The sequence below is a fragment of the Leopardus geoffroyi genome, chromosome B1, assembly GCF_018350155.1.
Source record: "Leopardus geoffroyi isolate Oge1 chromosome B1, O.geoffroyi_Oge1_pat1.0, whole genome shotgun sequence".
In the NCBI taxonomy this organism is placed as follows: domain Eukaryota; kingdom Metazoa; phylum Chordata; class Mammalia; order Carnivora; family Felidae; genus Leopardus; species Leopardus geoffroyi.
This window is the reverse complement of record NC_059327.1, coordinates 106,675,235-106,700,626: the sequence shown is the minus strand read 5'-3', so window position 1 is coordinate 106,700,626 and position 25,392 is coordinate 106,675,235. Positions and strand designations below refer to the sequence as shown.

The 25,392-nt window shown below is 34.3% G+C and overlaps 1 long non-coding RNA gene and 1 pseudogene across 1 annotated transcript; one reads left to right on the top strand and one right to left on the bottom strand.

The window, feature by feature from the left end:
- Positions 1-351: 351 nt before the first annotated feature.
- Positions 352-13,576, bottom strand: LOC123593396 (annotated as a pseudogene).
- LOC123593404 lies at positions 13,500-18,638 on the top strand. Its single transcript, XR_006710305.1, has 3 exons — positions 13,500-13,610; positions 16,185-16,187; positions 18,601-18,638. It is a non-coding gene; the product is annotated as an uncharacterized LOC123593404 (long non-coding RNA).
- Positions 18,639-25,392: the final 6,754 nt, after the last annotated feature.

Sequence of the window (25,392 nt, the reverse complement as noted above, 5' to 3'; positions counted from 1 at the left end):
AAGTGTTTGAGATACTAGTTACTTTATTTAAATATATTTTAGTTACTTTCAAAATAACAGACAAGGGACTATCTGAAGACCTGTTATTTTATAATTTTTAACGATCTGTAGAATGTACCAGAATGACCTAATTATGTCTGGGATTAAAGAATTCTACGTTCATCAATAAAATTCACTCTCTATTAAAATAATAACACTGACAAGTTGGTTAAAGTTGGTATTTGCAAATAAAATGCCATTAGGCAACTGTGATTCTAGGATTGCAACATATGTTACTAATCAGGTCTTTTAGAAACATTTTAATCTTTGGAGAATTATTTTTTTTAATATGATATAATATCAATGGGGAGCTTGTCAAATGATCCTTTATTGAAATATTTTCCTTTGTAGTTCTTAACTAGCTGGGCATTCTACTGCACCACTACTGATGTCATCTATGATGTCATGTGGGTGGCAGCCATCAACATTGGAGCCCACAGACTGGGAAGTCCCCAGGATCTCTTTAATGGTTCCCTCCTCTGGCTAAAGATTGGTGCCACATTTGATTGGGCAATGTTGACAATCTCATCAAAAGTGATACTTCCACTGTGCTTAATGTTTTTCTGCTTCTTTCTGTCTCTTGGTGGTTCTTTAAAGGTTTTGATCAGGGCAGAAGCAGAAGGTCCCACTTCAATCTGGACCTGCCTGCTCTGAATGGTTAGTTTCACTGTAATTCTCAGACCCTTCTAATCACCGTTTGCCTTGGTAAAGTCATCACCAACCTTTTTTGGAAACAGACTCAGGGGGTTGATCTTCTGGGCCAGGGCAGACACGCACCAACTTCCCCAACGGGAAACCTCAGGTACAGGACTTTGATCTCATTGGGGTCAAACTTAGGTGACATGGTAGAGGTGGATGGTTGATTCTGGAGGACTAAAGAGAGCTGCCCTGGGTCTCCTCTGAATTGAAAGCCAAAGGACTCAATATCAGTAGTTTCTGAAAGAAAGCAAGTGAATTCTGATAAACAGTTGATATCTACAAACATTGATTTTATCACTAGTACAAAACATAGCTATACAAAAATGACATTTGCGGGGCGCCTGGGTGGCTCAGTTGGTTAAGCGTCTGACTTCAGCTCAGGTCACGATCTCGCAGTCCGTGGGTTCGAGCCCCTCTTCGGGCTCTGGGCTAATGGCTCAGAGCCTGGAGCCTGTTTCGGATTCTGTGTCTCCCTCTCTCTCTGCCCCTCTCCCATTCATGCTCTGTCTCTCTCTGTCTCAAAAATAAACGTTAAAAAAATTATTTAAATGGCATTTGCAAGATATATATGTTCTATTAAATATATAATAAAACCTCTTACTGAACAAACTCTTGCATGTAACTAGAAGAGGTCATATCAGAGGTAAGACAGTAATGATAAATCAGGAAGTACATTATTGAATTCAAATTTCAGCTCCATGCATTCCTAGGACAAGTTATATATGAGATTCAATTTTCTTATCTGCAAATGAGGATAGTAATAATACCTACCTCCTGTGGTTGTTGTGAAGATTAAATGAGTACATACAGTGCCTGACATATGGTAAAAACTTCATTAAGTGTTAGTTAATGTTATTGCCATTATTTTTAATGGAATTAAGATTTTTTTTAATATTACAATAGAGGGAGTCCATGAGGGTGATAGCTCTTAACTTTTGTAATTATATTGAGTACTAGAAATGAGTCTTAGTTTAGTGATACATGATAATTCTACTATTTCCACGGAAGACTCCAATTTTAACTATACAACTTTGATTGTATCCTTCCATTATGAAACACAAATATTTCTATTTAAATACTATAGAAAAGAAACAAAGCATAAAATATTTTATCTATATACCAAATTTATTAGTGATCCCAGAGGGAGTGTTTCCTGGGTTCCCAGGCTAAGACTAGACTGGTCAATTCAAACCAAAAATAAAGCCCCTTCCTCACTTTTTAATTGGATTGTTGCTATTGAGTTATAGGAGTTTTTTTTTTTTTATCTCATTTTGATAGTAATCTTTTATCAGATGTATAATTTGCAAATATTTCCTTCTACTCTGTGGGCTGCTCTTTTATTCTATTGATTGTGTTCTTTGATTCACAAGTTTTTAATTTTAATGTGGTGCAATTTATTTATGTTTGTTTTGTTGCTCATACTTTAGCATTACCAATGCTGTCATTTCCAAAACCAAATGCTATGAAGCTTTTCCTATTTTCTTCTAAGAGTTTTATAATTTTAGTTCTTGCATTGTAATCAATGAATTTCAGCTATTTTTTTTAATGTGTTTAAGAGTCCAAGTTTATTTCTTGGCCTGTAGACATGCAGTTTTCCTACAATCATTTTTGAAAACATTGTCTTTTCATTGTTGGATGGTCTTTGCACCCTTGTCAAAAACCATTCACCCATATGTATGAGGGTTTATTTCTCAGCTGTCTATTCTACTCTAGTGGTGTATATGTCTGTGTTTATGTCAGTAATACCACAACAATGTAGAAATCAAAACAGTGTAAATTTTGAAGTTAGAAAGTGTTAAGACTTCCAACTTTGTTCTTTGTCAAGACTTGTTTTGGTTATTTGAGGTCCCTTAAGATTCCATATGAATTTTTGAATGGATTTTTTTTTCTACTTGAAACATTATTATGATTTGTAATGATTTTGTTAAATTAACATGTATTAAATAGAGCCCCAGGTGAAAGATCAACAAAGCTCAACAAAGACCTCAAGGGAAGGTGAAATAGAGAAGTTTATTATGCATAGGTACATAGCATGTCTTGAGGCCACTGCATGGGGAAGTAAAGGCATGGTGCAGAGTGTGAGGGGTAGGACCTGGGGCATGTGTTTTTATTAGTGTTCACAGGGGGCAGTGTTTTTAGGGTTTCCTGGGCTAAGGCTGGATTGGTCAATTCAAACCCCAAATAATGCGGGGTTGGTAAAATAAGCAGGGGTCTTATTTAAAGGACACAGGTAGAAAGGAGGTAAGGCAGAAGAGATTATAACCAGGGGTACTGGGGGAGACATATCAGGAACTTAAACTTTCTTGTGACTCTCCAGGATGTTATTGAGGGCATGCACTTGGGAGACGGGCTAGTGTTCATTCAACCAGCCAGTTAGCCCATAAAATGAATTCTGAGGAAGCAAAATCATGGAGTAGTTTAAACTCTCAACAGTATTTTGATAGGAATTTCATTGACTCTAGTTTTCAGCAAACAGATCTGTTACATCTTTGGTTAGGTTTACTCCTAGGTATTTTATGCTTCTTGGTGCAATTGTAAATGGGATCGATTTCTTGATTTCTCTTTCTGTTGCTTCATTTATTGGCCATTTGCAGCAACATGGATGGATGGAACTGGAGGGTATTATGCTAAATGAAATAAGACAGTCAGAGAAAGACAGATGTCATATGTTTTCACTCATATGCAGAACTTGAGAAACTTAACAGAAGACCATGGAGGAAGAGGAGGGGGAAAAATAGTTACAAACTGAGGGAGGGAGGCAAACCACAAGAGACTCTTAAATACAGAGAACAAACTGAGGGTTGATGGGGAATGAGGGAAAGGGGAAAATGGGTGATGGGCATTGAGCGGGGCATTTGTTGGGATGAGCCCTGGGTGTTGTATGTAAGTGATGAATCACAGGAATCTATGCCCAAAATGAAGAGCACACTGTATACACTGTATGTTAGCCAATTTGACAATAAATTATATTAATAAAAAAATGAATTGCATTGACTCTGCAGGTTCCTTTGTACAATATTGACATCTTAACAGTATTATCTTTAATCCATGAAAACAGGGTGTCTTTCAATTTATTTGTGTCATCTTTAGCCTCTTCCATCTATATTATGTATATTATGTAGGTTTTAACATAAAATTCTTTTCATCTCCTTGGTTAGGTTGATTTCTAAGCAGTTATTCTTTTCAATGTTGTTGTAAATATTTTTTTTTCTAATTTCCTTTTGGGATTTTTCACTAGTACATAAAATGGAAGTATGGTGTGTTTTATATCCTTTGACTGTTAAATTCATTTACTAGTTCTAACATTTTTTGGTAGGATCTTTAAGATTTTCTACACATAAGATTATGTCATGTGCAAATAGAGAAAAATTTATTTCTTCTTTTCCAATTTAGCTGACTTTTATTTCTTTCTCTTACTTAATTGGTCTGTGGAAAACTTCTAGTATCATCTTGAGTAGAAGTGGTAAAAGTGGTGTTCCTTGTCTTGTGCCTGATCTTAAAGGAAAAGCTTTCAATCTCACCAATGAGTAAACTATCAGCTAAGGGTTTTTCTTCTATGGACTATTATGTCATGGTATATTTCTTTGATTCCTGGTTTGTTGAGTGTTTTTAGCATGAAAGTGTGTTAACTAATGTGATTTTTAAGGACTTTATAACTGCAAATTGACCCTAAGGATGTTAAAAATGTTACGTCATTTCATTCTCTAGAAAAATTCCAAATAAAATTTGCTACATTTATTTATGGTGCAAATAGTAAGAGGAGATATGTTCTTAGACTATATATAGGCAAGGAATATGTAAAAATTGAAAAGTCAGAGCAAATTGAAAGTTGATTGGTAGGAATAGAAAGATCAATTTCCTAGGTACTATATTAGTAATACAGATTTTATTATATTATCAGATATTTAATTCTCTTAACTGTATACATTCATATAATAGACTTCGTGTATTCTATATAAATTTTAAAAGGCCATAGCATCTATTAGCATGAAGCAAAATAGCTTGCATTTAATATTTTCCTTTTTAATATGTCTATATATTTTTAAATTTTTTTAATGTTTATTTATTTTGAGAGAGAGGCAGATACAGAGTGCAAGCAAGGGAGGGACAGAGAAAGAGGGAGACACAGAATCTGAAGCAGGCTCCAGGCTCTGAGCTATCAGCACAGAGACTGACGTGGGCTAGAACTCACGAGCCATGAGATCATGATGTGAGCTGAAGTAAGATGCTTACCCAACTGAGCTACCCAGGTGCCCCAATATGTCTATATTTTATAATAGCATTTAAAAATATAGTTCATAAATTAGTCTTATTATTTTGCAACTTTGGGTATCTTATTAGTTAAATTTACTTTATAAGAAAAGGTATCTTGTAAGAAAAGTATTTTACTTTGTTGACTAAAATGTACATTTATTGATTAAAACTCATTAGAAACACATTGGATTTTTTTTCCTACCAGTAATTGATATTATTAGTATTTCAAATAATATAAAATGTTGCTGTTGCTTCTAAAAATCATTAATAACTGAACAGCCTCTTTTTCTCTAATTACTGTAGTGACTGAAACACAGATTGTCAAATATATTGCTTAATAAAGAGTAAACGACAATGTTCTTCAAATATAGCTTCTCATAGCACTAGCAAGATCTAAAGATTTAGAATTTTTATACTTAAATGATAAATATTTTCCTCTGATGAAATTAATCATATTCAATTAGTAAAGAAAATATGTATGTAGAGGTTGAGGTAGAGTTGTATGGAGGAAACACAAGATCATGGTAGATATGATCCTGATAAACACTTTTGATAGCTTGGGTGATGGAAATTTATTCAGCAATAATTAAAATAACAAAAGTTAAACACCAACATACATTTAGGCTATTTCAAAATAATATTATAATACATGTTACTTCTAGAATTATTTTATATTTTTTTAATCTTTATTTTCAAATCTAAAAATAATTTAATTTTTATGAAATATAAAATTACTGTCACTAGGCATTGGTTGAAATGTTTCCATCAGTTAAATTGTAGCATTTGGGTGAGCTTTCTATTAGCCTGTACTTGTGTCTTAAATATTGACAGGAATTAATTAGTTACATTTGGAGATTTTTCCTTTCACAAGAAAGGAAGGGAGACCTTTACTGTATATTAAAAGGCAATTAAAATGACAGACGCTATGATAGACACAACATAAGATAAAGCAAATGCTAGATGATTTAGGTTGGTAATTGACAAATATGTGGTACTGTTTAACACTTTTGAAGGAAAATCCTAAAGAAAGAGGATTAAGCATACAAGTTATATTTTAAATTAATCACTATTAATTCTGTACTGCTATTGACCAATTTAACTGATTCCTTTGCTTTTTACTCTACCCTTCTTGACAACTACTTCACCCATTCTGTCTCTTCAAACTTGTACTCTTTTCTCTGTGCACCTGCTTTCTTTTTGTTTTTAATAATTTTTTTTAACGTTTATTTATATTTGAGAGACAGAGCATGAGTGGTGGTGGGGCAGAGAGAGAGGGAGACACAGAATCCGAAGCAGGGTCTGGGCTCTGAGCTGTCAACACACAGCCTGACGTGTGGCTCAAACCCAGCAACCATGACGTCATGACCTAAACGGGAGTCGAATGCTTAACCGACTGAGCCACTAGGGTGCACCAACACCCCCTTTTTTTAAACCTTAAGTAGACTCCATACCTAGTGCAGAGCCCATTGTGGGGCTTGAACAAGACCCTGATATCTAGACTTGAGCTGACATCAGAAGTCAGACGCATAACTGACTAGGCCACCCAGGCACCTCTCTCTGTGCACCTTCTTAAGTTACACTGTTGCTCCTACTTCACTGAGGAAATGGAGTAATTACAAGGGAACTCCACATGTTCTAAGCACTCAATGACTCACCTACTAGTTTCCAGAACTTTGTTTTCTGCTTCCAGATCTGCAACAATATGTTAACTGTTTATGTTACTATCTCAGTCAGGTCCTTTCAAAGATATGTATCAATTCATTATTTTTATTTTACTGAGGGTCATCAGTCTCACAAATCTCCCATTACTGTTCTACATCATTTATTTTCCTCAACTGAATCATTTCCATTATTAGCACATAAATACGTGTTGTTTCCACCGTTTTAATAATAATCATTTACCTGATTTCATTTATCTTCTAGATACCACTCTGCTCCCCACTCCCTTAAAAATCCTTGAAAGAACTGGCTCTACCTTATGTCTCCAATACTTCTTTTTACATTCTCTGGTCTAATCCACCTTTATCCACATGGCTTCACTCAAACTGTTATTGTCACAGTCATCAAAGACCATTATATGTCACATAAATTCACCCCACTCATTTTACACACTTTTCCCATTTTATTCCAGCACCCCACACTGTTTTCCCATCTCACCTTTTCAATTTCTCCCCAACCTGTTACGATTGGAAAATTCCAAGATTTAGTATTCATTCCTTTCTTCATCTCTTTCTTTACCCTCTCCTCTGGGGATTTCATCCTGCCTCTTGTGTTTAAATATCATCTATATATTGAGTTCCCCAAACTTGCATCTTTAAGCCCTAGCCTATGACCTGACTTCTGAAATTTTATATCACAAATCATACTTAGCATAGAAACATGGGGGGTACAATTAACATCTCAAAATTAACATGTATAAAGCTGAATTTCTTATGTTATTCCATCCTGACCTCATCCTCACCCAGTCTTCAGTTTACCCCTTCATAATCAATGCTAACTTCACCCTTCCTTCCAGTTGTTCAGTTGAAAAGCTTGAAATCATTTGCTATCCCCTAACACATAAATTGTTTCCTTTTTTAAAAAAATATTTTTAAGTAATCTGTACACCCAGTGTGAGACTTGAACTCACAACCCCAACATGAAGAGTCTCATGCTCCATGGCCTGAGCCAGCCAGGCACCCCTATATGAATTGTTTTCAAGGTCACAGTTCAATCACCTTAACTGTGATGCTTCACTCTGTGCCATATGGATTTACATCAGTAGCCTTTTAACTGATGTTTCAGATTCCATCTTATTCTTCATACTGCTAACAAGAAGTATTCTTATAACATGTGAATCATTCCACATCTGTTCCAAATTCCCCCATGGTTTCCCATTTTCTTTAGGACAAAGGCCAAATCCACATGGTTGAATACTACCTACCTCTAACCCATCTCTAACCTTATCTCTTTCCTCTCTTACAGATTCCCTCTGCTATAGCAATGTTGGGTTTTGCTGATTCTAGAACACACCAGGCATTAACCTGCCATATAATCTTTGTTCTGTCTGTTGCCTCCATCTGGAATGTTCTTCCTCTGTATAACTTTCTCCAATTTCACCTCCTTGATATTTCTACTCAGATACCACTCAAATACCAGCTACCTTGGATTTTAATCTCCCCAACTCATTTGATGCTATTTACCCTAATTTTTCCATGACATTTATAACCTTATACTTTGTTATATAACAAATGATTTCATATTTATAATATACTGTATTATTTATTATACTATTTTCATTCTCTGCCTTTCCAGAATGTTGAATGCAGAGATCGTTTGAAGTTCTTTTCACTAGTAGATTCTAAGGGCACAGAAGAGTGCTTACACATTCATAAATAATTACTGGATGTATGAATAAGTAAATAACTGAACTTACATAATATGGAAATGTATTCACCTGCTACATCATAAGGCATATACAAACATGTATATAAAAAGAATAAGATTAAAAAGTAAGTACCTGCATTAGACACCTTAACTTCATCATAAAACACAATGGGCCATTGTGAATGCTTGTGGGTATTGTTGTTATTGTTGAGGTAATATTTATAAAGAAAGTAAAATAGATTAAAATTTCTACTTTTTGATTTTAAATATTTTCATATGCAGTGCCAAATTAAACTGAGCTTGGTTTACTTATATTTAATTGTTTTGGGGTTTTGAATGATAAAATAAATGCATCATTAAGAAATATTAAAAAGAATGATATAAAGTAAAATGAGTTGCACTAGAGTATTAGATATTTAACGTAGTGCAAGAAATACACTAACTACATTCCAAATTTATCATGTGTGTCTTATTAATACTTTTATTATTAAAAATTAAAATCTTATTGATGATGAATAAAATGCAATGTAAATATTCTAGACTGAACGAGATGGTGTGATTTCTAATTATAATTCCACCACTAACTTACAAACACAGAATGGGGCAAAATATTTGTTTCCTGCACTTGAGATTTTTCATATGTATAATTTGAAAGTTCAGTTAGAGGGCTAAGTTTCTTTACAGCTCTGAAAATATACGACTTTGTCAGATAAAAAAGTAATTTTAAGTATTTTAAAATGCTTTTAGAGTTGCAAGCTCTATTCTATGAGATGTCCAAGTGATATGTACTTTTTTATAATAGTTACCCAGATGTTTCTGCTTAAACTTTTAGATCTAATAGTCAATGGGTGAGAAAAAAAGAAAAACATAAATTTTATAATTAAAATCACAACAGGCTTATAACAATTCAGGAGTTTCTTTTGATCTATAAATTTTTGAGTCATATTTTTATATTAAAATATGCTTTGTTGAAAAGAATAAAAAGTATTTTTTGAAAAAAAATTAATTTAATTTTCATGATAGTAAGATTTTAGGTTCAATTTTATCAAATTTTAGAAGTACTCTTGGGATATTTCACCTAAAGTCATATTTCTCTGCATTTTCTTTGAAGTTATTTTATAACGTATTCTTCTGGTTTGGAGTCCCGTATTTACAGTTCTTAATTACTCAGGATCTTTCTCTTACAGGTTGTATGTTCACAGCATAATTACATCATGTGAATTTCCTGTATCTCATACACTGTATTGCCAGCTGTCCTTAACAACACCAACCATTACACTTATGTGTAAGCACATAAGAAAGGGCTTATTGTATACATGGAGACAGAATTTACATAGATACATTTCCTAAAACTTTATCAACAGACAGGAATATCAAATTCCAAGACGAAGAATAGTATTATGTGAAATATCTACAAGAGAAAAAGATTCCAACAGTATTTAGTGAATAAAATGTGACATATTACTGATAGCATTTAATGAAAGTAGTCTGAGTTTATATAAAGTAAATTCATATCTTAGGCAAAATAATGGGAAAGAGGCAAGAATTGGATTTCTATGCCTAAAGTTTACATAATTTTGGGGTGTTTTTGGTTTGCTCACAGTTTGAGAAATATGGGCTAGGAACTCTAAATAATGAATAATTATTACCAACTACTGTTTTTATAATAAGATATTGAGGCAAGCACAGAAAGGGATATTTAATCAATCATTTTGTTTTTAATTTTCACAAGGCTGCATATTTTTAAAGGTTTCTAGTATCATTTATAGGTCTTTTTTCACCCCTCAGAGGAACACATGTCGAAACAATGAATAGAATATATCACCAATGTTTAGAATGTGGTACATACGGGAAATTGAACTAGACATGTTTTAGTCCTTATCTAAATTCTCTTAAAGTTAAATTCTCACAACAATGCAAGGTAGCTATCAGTCCAATTTCACAATGGGATTAAAGGAATTGCCTTTCAGGATGAAAGGAATTGCCTAAGCTCAAACAGTTGTAGAAATTTTTTCAGCTATATACACTATTCCAATGGGCATGTTCACAAGTATGGGTATGTATTCAAATTCAGGACTGCTTCACTGAAGGTACTACATATGAATTCTTAAATGTTTCTTAGAAAGTTGATACCAATAGATGATTATTAGCAAATCTTACAGTGTTCTGGTGACTAGCATCATGTCATTATCATAGATAAATTGATCCTTTTAGAAAAGACCCTTAACTACAGAGAGCAAACTGATGGTTACCCAAGGGGAGGGATGGAGGAACAGGTGATGGGGATTAAGGAGTGTGCTTGCTGTGATGAGCTTGGGTGTTGAATACAAACTGAATCACTATACTGTATGATTGCAACTGATATACTGTATGTTTAACTGGAATATAAACAAAAAAACTTTAAAAAAGAAAAGCATTTTTAGGGTCAACAAGTAACATAGAGCATGTTTAATACTTACTTTATATTATGTTTATTATAGAAGCAAAAACATTTTCCCAACAGGAGGTCTTACATTCTATACTGTTTTATATTTTTGTGATGTACTGAAATATTAACAGGGAAACAGTGCTGTTAAACAATACTCTACAAGTGCAGTGGGAAACATGACTTCATAAGAAGAAATTAGTTTTATAAGATTATTGTATACTTTTCCATATGATCTCTAATTTGATACATTTTTATTATATCCTAGAACATGTTGCCTGTGCTTACTGTAGATATAAAGTAATGCTGAATTCCACAACATCATAAAACAGCTTACAGTATAAGCAAAGACATCTGTTAATAGTACCATGAATACATATGAACTGTGGTGCTCAAATGGCTTTGTTAGCAAAGCATCGCCTCCTAATTTATTTTTCCAGCAAATGAAAGCCTCATTTTTCATGGTTTGGTAGTTGCATTCAAACATACCAATAATTTCAAATGCAATCACTTCTATACAGCCAATTTTATTTTTGAACAGAAGATGGAATTGTTAATGTTCTGTTGATGGGGAGACAGCTTCTCCAGCAGCAGCTGCCTCAATCTTTGCTTGATATTTTTAAATTGATTTTAAAATAATATTTTTAGCAAAATTTAGGAAGTTTGATTTTACATAAGAATTGGATATGATTTCCAAATATACAAAACTGAAAATTATAAACATTCTCTCTCAGAGCCTTGGAACTGGTCATTTATTTTCCTATATTTTTGGTAGCTGAAAGTATTTTTACATAGGAAAATGAAAATATTAAAGATTTTTATGATTAACATATGTCACAAGAAATTATCTATAAGTAAGAGGTATATGAAAACAATATCCTTTAGAGAACAGAATACATATTCTGGGAAATTATATGACTGTGGAAAACTTTAACTTTTTCAAATAGGTTACTTCATATACCATTTGAAAAAATTTAATGTTTATTTATTTTTGACAGAGAGAGAGAAAGAGACACACAGAGCATGAGCGGGGGACGGGCAGAGAGAGAGGGAGACACAGAATCCAAAGCAGCTCCAGCCTCTGAGCTGTCAGCACAGAGCCTGACGCAGGGCTCGAACTCACAGACTGTGAGATCATCACGTGAGCTGAAGTCGGACACTCAACAGACTGAGCCACCCAGGCGCCCCCTTCATATACCACTTTTAAATCACATATTCCAAAGTAGGGATGACAATTTGATATGTATGTATTTTTATTTATTCCTGAGTCACAAGATATAAAATGATATAACCTTCACCCTAAATATATAACTCTTGACTTCCAGGTCAAATATTAGTGTTTGCCTAAAGAATTCTATATTGAAGTTTGGCAAAATTTTATAAACACGTTACAGCATTCTGTTGTCTATAAATTGCAACAATAACAATATTATTTAATAACTCACTTAAGCATTTGTGTAAAAGAGTTTAATGCTTCTCAAAGTGCTCCAAAATATAAACGAATGAAGTTTGATAGAAATTAAATGACACTAGCAGCATTGTAAGAATCTATCATAAAACAATGATAGAGATAATAAAGTAATGACACATTTTGTCATGTAACAAACAGCATGGCATACAACATAAATGAGGATGTGGGATAAACTTGCAAGTCTAGAAGACAATGACACGATTACTACTAATTATGGTAATATTTTTGTTTTAAATGTAATATTTTAAATGTAATTTAAATATAATTAAATTTCCACTTATAGGCTTCAAACATTTTTTCACTCTTCTATATACAGTAACATGTTTTTCTCACAACTTTACCAAGAAAATGCCATTATTATCTGCTGTTAATATATGAAGTTTCAGAAGGAAAACAACACAAGCCACACAACTAAAGAAAATGAGACCAGGATTTGTGTGCAACTTGACAGTCACTGCGGGCTATCGTTTTAATTGTGAAACACAAAGAATCACACATAGTGATTTTTAAAAATCATTTTTTAACAAAGACCACGAGGACAGATGGTAAACAAAAAGCTGAGAATGTCTCTCTTGAACTGCTGATATCATGATCCCATGTCACTTTCAGAAGCATAGGCATTATAAGGCAGAGGGAGTGTGCCTGTGACACGTGGGAGAATAAGGCCAAGGTAGACAGTGGCCTGCATCGTTGCCATATTGAACACAAGAGGTGGTTTATGATATGAAACACAAACCTAGACCAGCTAGGAACATCAGTGCTCCAGTGTCACCTAGGTTATCTATCTCTGCTCCTCTAATGCCAGCTCCCTTAGAAAATTACAAACCAGCAGCTACATCACCTTCCCCAACAGAGACACCAGAAACCCCCCGAAGACACTGGGGGAAACAAGAAGAACTCCATCAGCTCAGCATTGCAGTCCAACAAATGGGAATGGCAGGGTGACTGAGTCCTTCAAATGGCCTTTGGCAAAACAATCACACTCAAGTGTCTGGCACAAAATTCATGAATGATCTGCACTAAGGGACTCTATGCTGGAATCAGTATTTTGGTTGTGGTGCTGCTAACTTTTTGGTTATCATCATTACCAGAAAGTATTTCTACATCAGAAAAAAGTGGCAGCAGCTAGATATGGTTTCATTTCAGGCCCTCTAATTGGAGTTTTGCAAAGTGCATCTCACGTGTGCATCCAAGCAGCTGATACCTACTTTATTGAGGAGCATCTTTACGTACTGGATGAAGACCCAGTGGCCATCTACTGCTTTATGCCCATGACTGCAGAAGACAGTGATCAGATGACACTGTGAAAGATTCCTTTTAAGCTCCAGGGTCATTTTTCTATGTCAGTTCTGCCTGGTGGAGAGACAGTAGCTCAACTCTATGTAGTATCAATGATATTGATAATACAGTCCTATTTTTTAACCCTAAAATGGACTCAATCTTTCTGGGCATTACAGAGCTCTATTCTAAATATCAATACTGTAAAGATGCATTTTTTTTAGACCCCATGAATCCTATATACTTTAAAAAGAATACTCATTGGGAAGACAGGAAATGGTTTCTATCCTGGTCTCCCATCAAGGAAAGAAGAATGATAAGTAAAAGCAACAAATCTGATTTGACAATTAAATACTTTCCTTGGAAGCATTTCATGATTATTTTTTCTCTTATAATTCTAAATGTTACATATCTTGCGTTTTAATTTATTAGAGGTAATCATATCCATACCACTTTGATGTATAGTGATAATTCCAATAAGATAGTACTTCTGAGGAGCCTTTGAAAAGCAAAAACACTGCAGAAAGGCAAGGATTAAAAAAATGGGGGGGGTGGCTTAGTAGGTTAAGCATCTGATTCTTGATTTCAGCTCCGGTTATGATTTTGCAGTTTGTGAGTTCGAGCCCTGCAATGGGCTTTGCGCTGACAGTGTGGAATCTGTTTGGGAGTCTGTCTCTCCCTCTCTGTCTCTCTCTCTGCCCTCCCCACTCTCAAATAAATAAACAAACAAACAAATAAACAACAAACTTAAAAAAATTCCCAGTAGTTTTTAGTAATAGCAGATCTATCATTAGTATTCAATAAATAATTTGTGTAATGTTACATTTCTAAATCTCTTGCAATATGGTATCTCTTATTATTTAAACAACTTTCTTTGGAAAAAGTTAATGTTGGGTAATTTGGCTATCATCTTATATTGAATATAAACTTTGTTAATAGCTGAGCAGTAGAATGGATAAAAGGGAAATGTTTAGTTAATACAAAACTCTTTTCTATAGGGGCACCTGGGTAGCTCAGTCAGTTAAGCATCTGACTTCAGCTCAGGCCATGATCTCATGGTCTGTGAGTTCGAGCCCCACGTCAGGCTCTGTGCTGACAACTCAGAGCCTGGGGCCTGCTTCAGATTCTGTGTCTCACTCTCCCTCTCTGCCCTCCCCTGCTCATGCTCTCTCTCTGTCTCAAAAATAAATTTAAAAAAAGATAAAAAAGAACAACTCTTTTCTGTAAAGATATCAGTGTTGGAAAACTTACTGAATTTTGTTTTGTTTTTGATCTTTCAAGACACAATTGAGATTCCATTATCTACAGTCTGTCTTGGAACATTAGGATACTAATGAAATTAAGCCTATATATGTGTGTGTGTGTGTGTGTGTGTGTGTGTGTGTGTGTATGCATTTTATTAAGCCTATATATATATATGTATACATATATAAATGTTTATTTATTTTGGGAGACAAGAGAGAGAGACAGGGGTCGGGGGGTCAGGGTACAGAGAGAGAGAGAGAGAGAGAATTTGAAGAAGGCTCCATGTCGTCAGCACAGAGTCTGATAGAGGACTCAATCTCGTGAACCATGAGTTCATGACCAGAGCCAAAATCAAGAGTTGGACGCTTAAGTGAGTCACCCACATGCCCTGAGTGTATACTTAAACATAATAAATTTTGCACATCTTAAAGTAGCTGAGCTCATCTTCCATTGATGCTTACTTTCTCTCTCTCAAAAAAAGTGTGTGTGTGTGTGTGTGTGTGTGTGTGTGTGTGTGTATATATATATATATATATATATATATATATATATATATAGTCTAGCCTAAGAACTAAATTATCAAATTTATAGTAAAGGGATTATTTTATTAATACTTTCCCTAAAAGTAATATTTTTAAACCAAAAAACTCATTTCCTTTGCTGTAAACAACAAAAAAATTAGCATTCACAGTTTACCCTACCTGATAGCAAAGTAGTGCTTTCAGACTTAAGCATTAATGCTTAAGACAAAAGCTGACAACAGTACAGGAAACACAGCATAAGCTTAAATCTGAGATGTTTCTACTGAAATGGCTCCTAAAAGCATCCTCAATGATTTATAGGTTATTAAAGCCAATGCACACTTTGTGGTTTTGTATTCATCACTGTGAATTAAATCTTGCTTTTAAACTATTCCCCTACATAGAAAACATAGAACAATAGTCTGCTGATGCTAGAAGATATATTTCTTCTGAAAATATGAAAATCCTCAGAATTCACAGTGTTTCATTCTAATAATACCAAATAAACATCTTTGGCTTGTAATTGACATTCTTTTTTGCACTTTTTCTGATAGTTTCTGAAGCAAGCTTCCTAAGATAAAGTATACCTAAAGCAAGGGAGAATTTGGAAATTGCCCTATTACCTCTTTGAAACTTATTTTGGTGTTTCAATTATGAAGTACTAAAAACTTGAAATGCTCACCTAGCTAATTATGCATTATGTTTTTGAGAATACTTTTTTGAAAAGCCATCTTATGCCTTTGTAAATTAAAAAAAATGCACGCTATAGTCCTACTATATCAAATAAAAAATAATTTAAGTTCAGTGGAATTAAAATTCTATATAACGCACCTTTGATTTTACCCATCCTGGGAGAAACCTTGGGCACACATTCATTATCTTTAAGAAAGTCAATGGAGAACCGTACCCATCACATGAGATAATGTCACTAGATGTGTCTTATTAAAAATGCTGAACCTGGATACGTTGCTCCTTTGGGAAAATTTAAAAATACCCAGCATTAAATAAGTAAAATAATTTGTTTCCCTGCTTAAAACACTGCCTGTCGGGATGTGGTCAATTAACCAACATGCAGTAACAGATATAAAACACCTTTCAGTGTTTTGACTTCTTGAAAATTATATAGAAAAGCTTGATTTATCTGTTACTGTTGAGAAGACACATTTACTGTTAATGCTTTGAATGGTAGGATAATACTACTGGTATAATTTCTCTTTACCTTTCAATTCTAGTGTATTCCCAAAACATGGTATAGAATCCCTAAAATATAAAGAATCAGTAGTACTATGAATGTAATGAATCTTGTTTCTTTTCTATATACAAATTATAGTAACAAATTTAACCAGTCATATGTACATAATGTAGCATTATTCATACATAATAATTTCTAATGAATTGCAATTGAATTTAGATAACTTCACAACATACTCTAAAACTATCCTATCTAGTAATAAACATTATCAAGGGTTCAACTATTATCTTAAAAACCCTATTTAAAATTAAATGTTCATTTTATAGATTTTAAGGTTTAAAATGTAATGGAATGTGTGAAAGGGCTGACTCCCTTAATTGAAAGGGGTTTAGAACACACTTTTTTTTTTTCTTTTTTACAGGACACTTACAACTCACACATGAGCAGACTTGAGGATGTCTTCTATTTTTATTTTCAAATGAAGAAATGGGTTAATAGAAAGAAAGGGGAAAGGCATTCACATATTTCAAGATTGAAATTTAACCCTCTCCTGATTATTTTTTGAACTTTGTTTTATTCTTCACTCATCTTCATCTTTTTCACTTCTCCACTTGGGGATAATACTCAGTGTCAGCAAGAGCCCTTGAGATATCAAATTCTTATAGTGTGCCACAGTGGTTAATAAATCATAATTACATTGACATCTTCTGCAAAGGGTAGGAAGCTTGGTGGCTTTTGAACTTAGGTCAACATCGTACTTTCTTGAGTGAGTTATTATTTTGATGAAAACTGAATCATAATTATACTTTCCAAAACCCAGTAAATAACTGTTTAGTATTCTTACAAATAGTAAAATATAAGTGCTAGTTTGGGAAACTTGATTTATTCATAGTGTTTGTTGCAGATTTTCTTAAAGAATATCCATTATTATGCCATATAAAAGAAGGAAGTCTTGCCACTTGTTACAACATGGAGGGAGTGTGAGGACATTATACTAAGTGAAGTAAGTCAGTGAAAGACAAATACTATATAAACTCATTTGTATTTGGTATCTTAATCAGGGACTTTATTGGTTAAAACTGATAAAGTCACTTATCTGATGGTATATACTTTAATACACCTTCCTATTCCTGGACACAATTTAGGCTACTCTGGCCTGTTTTTGCTTATGCATTTTATTCTTTTTATTTCTGATGTGTCTATTCCATTTCATTGGTCTATCTGTCTATTTTTGTGCCAGTACCATACTAATTTGATTACTACAGATTTGTAGTATATCTTAAAACCCAGTATTATGGTACCTCCAGCTTTGTTCTTCTTTCTCAGGATTGCTTTGGCTATTCTGGTCTTCTGTAGTTCCATATCAATTTTAATAGTATTTGTTATAGTTTTGTGAAAATTGCTGTTGATATTTCGATAATTATTGCATTGAATCTAGACGTTGCCTTGGGTAATATAGACATTCAACAATATTAATTATTCCAATGCATGAGCACATTTTTTTCCATTTATTTGTGTCATCTTCAAGAAACAGAAAAGAGACCCTAAAATTAAACCCAAGATAATAGGGTTAATTAATCTATGACAAATGAGGCAATAATATAGATTGGGGAAAAACAGCCATTCAATAAATGGTGCTGGGAAAACAGGACTAGCTACATGTGAAAGAGTGAAACTGGATCACATACTAACACAATACACAAAAATAAACTTGAAATGGATTAAAGATCTAAGTATAAGACCTGAAATCATAAAAAACAAAACAAAACACAACAACAAAAAAAACTAGAAGAGAGCACAACAGTAACTTCTCTGATATCAGCTGTAGTAACATTTTACTATATATGTCTCCTGAGACAATGGAAATAAAAGCAAACATAAACTATTGGGACTACATCAAAATAAAAAGATTTTCCACAGTGAAACAAAAAGGCAACCTACTAAATGGGAGCAGATATTTGCCAATGATATGTCCAATAAGGGGTTAATATCCAAAATATATAAATAACTCCTACAACTCAACACCAAAGAAAACAACCAAAAATTGGGCACAGGACACAAATAGATATGTTTCCAAGTAAGACATATAGATGGCGAACACACATGTGAGAAGATGCTCAACATCACTCATCATCAGGGAAATGCAAATTAAAACCATAATGAGGTATCACAATACCAATTAGAATGACTAAAACAAAAATGACAAGAAATAACAAGTTTTGGTGACGTGAAGAAAAGGGAACTCTTGTTCATTATTGGTGGGAATGTACATTAGTACAGCCACTGTGGTAAACAGTATAAAGGTTACTCAAAAAATTAAAAATAGAAATACCATATGCTCCAATAATTCCACTATTTAACTAAAGAAAACAAAAGCAGTAATTTGAGAAAATATATACATTCCTATGTCTATTGCAGCATTATTTGTAATAGCCAAGATGTGGAAGTAACCTAGGTGTCCATCAATAGATGAATGGATAAGGCAAACACACACACACACACACACACACACACACACACACACACACAGCTATTACACAATAAAAAGGATGAGATTGTGCCATTTGAGAGAACACCGACAGATATAGAAGGTATTATGCTAAGTAAAATAAGTCAGACAGCGAATGACAGATTCTGTATAATTCCACTCATAACTGGAATCTACAAAGGAAAGAAAGAAAGAAAGAAAAAGAAAATCAGAGCTAAAAGTACAGAGAACTGATGGTTGCCAGAGAGGAGGGAAGTGAGTGGGGGGTTGAGCAAAATGAGTGAAGGGGAGTGGGAGATATAGGCTTCAAATGGAATGAATAACTCGTGGGAATAAAAGACACACCATAAGGAATATAGGTAATGATATTATAATAGCAATGTAACAGGACGGATGGTAGCTACACTTGTGGTGAAGATAGCTCAATGTACGAACTTGTCAAATCACTAAGTTGTACACCTGAAACTGATATAACATTGTGTATCTACTATCCTCAATTTTTTTTTTCTTTCTCAGCAAGGCCTGAGTTACTGGAATTTTTTTTTTCCACATAAGAGAAGATACTACCTCAACAATGAAAAAGGGAAAAAGGAAATTTGTTAGCCTTCTTTAATTACTTGGAAAAATTTCTTAATGAGGGGGAAAATTAGAATAACAGCCTACATATTATATATGGAAAAATTAATTATCTTCTTAGATAATTGGTTTGGGTAACAAGTCAAAAAAATCTTGAGTGAGAATACCTCAGAGCTAGATATAAATATTCTTAATTTTCTTTACTACTGGCCATTGCTCCCTAAATTGATTAATTAAATTTTAAAGGATAACATTTAGTTTAATTTTAAAAACATGTTCAAAAGAAGTCAAGATTCTTCCAATTTAGAAAGGCAAACCTGTAATTTAGGTTTATAATAGCATTAAAATTATGTTCTGCTTGACTTCTTTTAAAGCAACCTCCATAGCTAAAACTTTGATGAACTCTGTATGCCTTTAGAAGAGTCATTTTGCCTTCTCTGGTGTTGTAAATAATGGATTAGTAATGTATAATGTGTTCCTGAAAGCTAGTACTGCCTTGTTTAACACTATCTGTCAGTTATAACGATGCTGAAATAGAACTCAATATGAAAGGAATGTTGGGGAATGTATTGCTGTGCAATGTAAATGTGAAAGAATTTGTATCAATTGCTTCATTTTTAATGCAATTGTGTGTTACCTGTATCTCAAAAAGATAGCCCAGCATGTGACATTTGGTTTGATACTTTTTGACACTCTGGAATATAGATGCTATAAGTTTGATTTAGATAGCATAAAAACCCCCAAAACCTTACTATCTTTTTTTTTAAATATGAAGATGAAACTATTTAGGGCATCATATGGTGTTAGAATATTGTGTCTGAATTAAAAATATTCCTAAGTGCTTATAATAAAGCATTTAAATAATCTGATTGTGAGCAGCTCTAAAATTTTTCTCAGCACAAAAATGATAGGATGTAACATTCAGCTAGAAGTAGCTAATGAGTTAAAATATATTTGATATACTTGCCAACGTCCTAAAATCAGATTCAGAAAATATGTTCGAATTAATGAGAAATGTCAGCTCACCAATTGAGAAATCATAGCTCAATTGCCTTACAAACTAGATTGGGCTCTCAGAACCCAATTCCTACCACAGATTATTTTTCATATTAGAAAAGGGGAAGCGAGGGCACCTTGTGAGCTCTCATCAGTTGATTTGATTATAATAAAAAGGGAATCTTAAAAAGTGAATCTTGAGATATTCTAGGAAATGTATTACAATGATCAAATGAGATGACCTCATATTAATTTACATATGTCTGTATTGCCAAATGTTTCTGGACTTGAGTGTATTAATAAGCTAAATACCACAAAAATGTTGCATGTAATGGATTCCTTTCTTCTCTTCATAAAATTACACTTCTTTGTGTAATATTTTTTAAAACATGGCACCTTGTGTTAAAGAAGCCCCATTTTTACAATTTGAAATTTACTATACAAAATTAACTTGCTTTTAGAAACAAATCCATTTTAGGATTATTTTTGTTAAACACTGTAGGTATTTTAATGCCTAAATGTATACACTAAATGTATACCTAAATAGTTTGGATTTAATTTCACTCACATGAGTTGAGATAGTCATAGTAATGTGTATACTAGAGTTGTTCTGATATACAAGCACAATTTTCTCATAAATACCCATAGTTAAGTATTGCTATATTTCCCACAAATGATTTTGAATAAAGAAGACTCCATTAGGATTTTATGTGATTCCATAATTCATAAAAATTCCATAATTTAATTAAAAATAGTGGAAATAATAATAGCTATAATAATACTAATAATATTATGTAATGGCTGTTGTGGTTTAAACTGTGTCAGGGTATTTTACAAACTGTATTACATGAACCACCTCACTGACACATAATTCTATGTGTATAATATAGTTAATGCTCCCATTTAAAAAAATATCAAGTTTATTCATTTTTTAGAGAGAGAGAGAGACAGAGCATGAGCAGGGGTGGGGCAGAGAAAGAGAGGGAGGTAAACACAGAATCCAAAGCAGGCTCCAGGCTCCACACTGTCAGCACAGAGCCTAACGCAGGGCTCAAACTCAGGAACCGCGAGATCATGACCTGAGCCCAAGTCGGATGCTGAACATACTGAGCCACCCAGGTGCACTGCTCCCATTTGTAAAAATGAGAAACAGGGAGCACCTGGGTGTCTCAGTCAGCTAAGTGTCTGACTCTTGCTTTTGGCTGAGGTCCACTGTGTGATGGAGCCCTGTGTCAGGTTCTGTGCTGATGGCATGGACTCTGCTTGGGATTCTCGCTCTCTCTCTCTAAACCGCTAAACCCCTAAACTTCTGTGCACTCTCTCAAAATAAATAAACTAAAAAAAATAAAAATTAGAGACAGTGGTATATAGCAATAATATAATTTGCTAGGGTTTCTGGCTGAAAAGGTTTAACTCAGCAGGCATTAATTACTCAAACCCAGCTCATTCCAAAGATGGCTCCTTCAGTTCTAGGAGATAAACTTTGAGCTCAACAGACTGGAGCTTGGAACATTGGGAACATTTGGAACTGATGGATTGGAGCATTTTGACTGATGAGACTTTTTTTTTTTTTTTTTAATATGTCTGAGACCATATTGTACCAATTGACAAGTTTATCCTAAAATGTGATTCACAGTGAACAAATGTCTTCTTTCTGTAGGGTGGGCTGGAATGTGAGTAGCTGAGTCATGTGGGTACTATATGCCTACGTGACTGACTCCAAATCAAAACCCTGGACACCAAGGCACAGGCAAGCTTCCCTGCTTGAGAATGTTCACATGTGTTGTTATATATCACTGCTGGGATCAGTAAGAATAACTCCACGCAAATCCACTGGGAAGGGACACCTGGAAGCTTGTGCCACATACTTCCTAGACTTTACCTCATTCACTATCCCCCTTTGTTTAGTTCACTATAATATAAACCAATACAATACTTCATATTGTATTCTATTTGCAGATCACATGACTTTACACCTAGAAAATCCTAAAGACTCTAAAAATTTTTAGATCTAATCAACGAATGTGTTAATTTCCAGAATGCAAAATTAACATACAAAAATCAGTAGCATGCTATAGTAATACTAATGTTGTCACTAACAACAGATTAACTTAAAAGTTAAAGAAAACAGGGGCACCTGAGTGGCTCAGACTATTGGTGATGGGTCAAGTCATGACCTCACAGTTTGTGGTTTGAGCCTGGTGTCTCCGTGCTGGCAGTGCAGAGCCTGCTTGGGATTTTCTGTCTCCCTCTCGCTCTGTCCCTCCCCTGCTCACTCACTCTCTCTCTCACTCTCTCTCTCTCTCTCTCTCTCTCTCTCCTCAAAATAAATAGTTAAAGAAAACAATCCCATTTACAATATCATCAAAAGCAATAAAATACTTAGGGAATAATTTAACCAAGAAACTGAAAATCTCTACACTAAAAAGTATAAGACACTGACGAAAGGAATAAAAGACACAAATATGAGATATTTCATATTCATTGGGATAGGAAGAATTAGTATTGTTAAGATGTTCATACTACCCAAAATCATCTATAGATGCAACCCCTATCAAGATTAAAATGGAATTTTTTACAGTAGAAAAAACACTGCTAAAATTTTATGGAACCACAAAAACCCTGAACAGATAAAGCAATTCTAAGAAAGAACAAAGCAGAAGACATCACATTCCTGATTTCAAACTATTTTATAAAGCAATGGTAATCGAAGCAGTATAGTACAGGCATAAAAATCAGACACAAAGACCAATGAAACAGAAATGAGAGCTCAGAAAATAATCCATCCATAATTGATCAAATCAACTTGTATTTGACGAGCCAAGAATACCGAATGGAGAAAAGACAGTATTTTCAATAAATAGTGCTAGAAAATTGGATATTCTCATGTAAATTAATAAAACTATACCCCTATCTTATGCTACTCACAAAAATGAGCTTAAAATAGATTATACACCTAAATGCAGAAAACCAAAACCAGGCTATCCCAGTAGGCAGTGTGCACAGCCACCACATTTGAGTGGCTCAGAGTTGGGCTCAGCCCAAGAGACCTGAGGGATCTTCCAAGTCATGGGGCACAGCTCATCAGCACCAGGGCTGGACTGAGGCATCGAGGTACCATGAGGCCCCAGTATTTAAGAGATTATGGCATCTGAAGCCCACAATGTTCAAAAATGAAACTTTTAGGGTGCCTGGATGGCTCAGTGGGTTAAGCGTCTGACTCTTGATCTAGGCTCAGGTTATGATCTCACAGTTGGTAAGTTCAAGCCCCGTGTCCTGCTCTGCACTGACATTGTGGAGTCTGCTTGGAGTTGTCTCTCCCTCTCCCTTTGCCCCAACTCATTCGTGCTCTCCCCCTCCTCTCTCACAAAATAAATAAAGTTAAAAAAATTAAAAGCAAAACAAACAAAAAATGAAACTTTTGTAATAATATTGAGGATCAGTCCACAGATCTTCCTTGAAAAAGTATCCCTAATTTTGCTAATAAGTACATGAAGGAGGTTAAGTAATCTCCAAAACAGTTGTCTGTTTACATAAATAGAACAGCTGGATAAGCTGTGAAAAGCCCAGATAAAGGTGCTCTGGGTAAGGTGATCTATCGCAGAAAGAAAGTGCACAAAATCCTTGTCACAGAAAAAGCAGTGCCCTAGAAGTGGAGGCTATGACATGGCAAATAAAGAAAATTAACTGTAATGAAGTCCGGCATGTCAATTTTTTTCTTTCATGGATCATGACTTCAGTGTGTATCTAAAAAGTCATCACCATACACAACATGATTTAGGTTTTCTTCAAAGTTATCTTCTAGGAATTTCATAGTTGTGCATTTTTCACATTATTCAGCATTATTTATTGAAAACTATATTTGCTCCATTTTAGTACCTTGTCATAGATTTGTTGATCTGAAAACTACTATTTATTGTTAAGCCTCCCTTAGTTCCTCAAATGAGAAACTTCACTAGCTTCCCATATATGCTCATATATTGTTCATTTATTATTATATTCATTTTAGGTGGACTTAATTTATGCCTATACTAAAGACAAAACAAAAACAAATGTCTCTTAATAAAGGTCTAAAATCATTATTGCACAAGGTAATGTAGAACAGCAAATACTCTAAATGCCAACTTTACAAAAATCACTCTGTCCAGAGTAAGTCAACAGAATTCAAAATATCTGTAACATATCATGCACAATGTTCATTTCATAGGTTTTGAAAATGCAAGAAATGTGAACCAAAAAACTGACCCCAAATCAATTTTAAAATAAGCTATGGTTATGATAGGAATTTTACATCTAAGAGGTAGTAAATTAAAATATATTCAAACTAATCAGTAATGAGAAAAATGCAGATAAAGTAACAATTTGAATTTTTAATGTAACACCATAATAAATGGAGTAGCCTCATGTGGAGCATATTGGACTGCAGCTGGAGGAATGTGTTTTTCTCCAGCTGTATCCCAGTTTCTGAGGAGGGACCTCTATGACTGGGAAGAGAGAGAAGAATGGAAGGAGGCAGTCAAAAATATCAAAAGACATTAAAGAACACGTTTCCTACTATCTTCATTGAGATTTCAGCAGGAGGTGCACCCATGGACCTGTGGGAGTCCCCCCAGTCAAGGATCCCCCTATGTGGCCTGTGGGTACTCTCAAACCCCAGGTGCTAAACCCACACCTCTCCCACCCTGCTGCCAGCTTCTTGTGCCCACTCACAAGTGCAGCTGCCACAGACAGCGCCAGTAAAACAAACTAAAAACTTGAGCTACAGCACCACCTTCTGGAACGTGAAAGAAGGCTTTCTAATTTCCAGCTTGCTGAACTGAAAGAACTCAAACCTTGACTAGG